General features: G+C 46.0%; 1 non-coding gene across 1 annotated transcript; it reads left to right on the top strand.

Annotated features, from left to right (window-relative positions):
- The first annotated feature begins 506 nt into the window (after nt 1-506).
- TRNAG-UCC (transfer RNA glycine (anticodon UCC)) lies at nt 507-578 on the top strand. Its single transcript has one exon. It is a non-coding gene; the product is annotated as a tRNA-Gly (tRNA).
- The last annotated feature ends 254 nt before the right edge of the window (nt 579-832 follow it).

Here is an 832-nt window from a genome sequence, read left to right on the forward strand (position 1 = left end):
TATAGCAGTAAATCTTGTTGAATGCTGAATGTTGTGCTTTCCTGAACCAGAGCCAAAGTGCTCAATCCCTTGCCAGCTCTTCAGGTTAGCATCAAACAATTCGCTCCTGGAAATGCTGAAAAAAGCCCTTCATACAGTACGCAAATGGTTCCACCAACTACGTGTGTATTATGTCATTCTTCTACATAGACGTGAATGGGTCAGTTCAGGATATTCTGTTTCAAGCCCTTCTATTTTTAGGAGGTCTTGCCTATGCTTTGTGACTGTGATCCAAGCCCTTTGTTGCACAGAGGAGACAGACATTCAAAATGAGCAGCACCGGGGATCCATTATCCCTACTAATAGTGTTAACCTTGTAGCTGTAATACATTGGGTTTAACATTATCCCCACTGTGCTCCCTGGCTGGCATTTTCTCTGTTGTGTTTTGTTTCTCAGCCCTCTACCGATTCTCTTATCCAACTGGAAGAGCTTCTCTCATCCAACAGGATTGGGAAAGAAGTGCCAGGCGTTGGTGGTATAGTGGTTAGCATAGCTGCCTTCCAAGCAGTTGACCCGGGTTCGATTCCCGGCCAACGCAGAGCTCCCTTTTGGGGTGCTGAGTCACTGGAACAGGGTGCCAAAAGAAGTTGTAAATGCTCCATCTGTGGCAGTTTTCAAGGCCAGGTTGGACAGGGTTTTGAGCAACCTGGTCCAGTGTGAGGCATCCCTGCCCATGGCACGACAGTTGGAACTAGGGGGTGATGTTAAAGTCGTTCCCAACTCTAACCATTCCATGATAGTATTAATCTATGAATGGATGCCAAAATCACTTAGAAAACACTGTTCAGGTTC

This window comes from Pezoporus occidentalis, unplaced genomic scaffold, assembly GCF_034315485.1.
Source record: "Pezoporus occidentalis ecotype Australia unplaced genomic scaffold, CSIRO_AGI_Poc_V1 ctg19, whole genome shotgun sequence".
NCBI classification, from domain to species: Eukaryota; Metazoa; Chordata; class Aves; order Psittaciformes; family Psittacidae; genus Pezoporus; species Pezoporus occidentalis.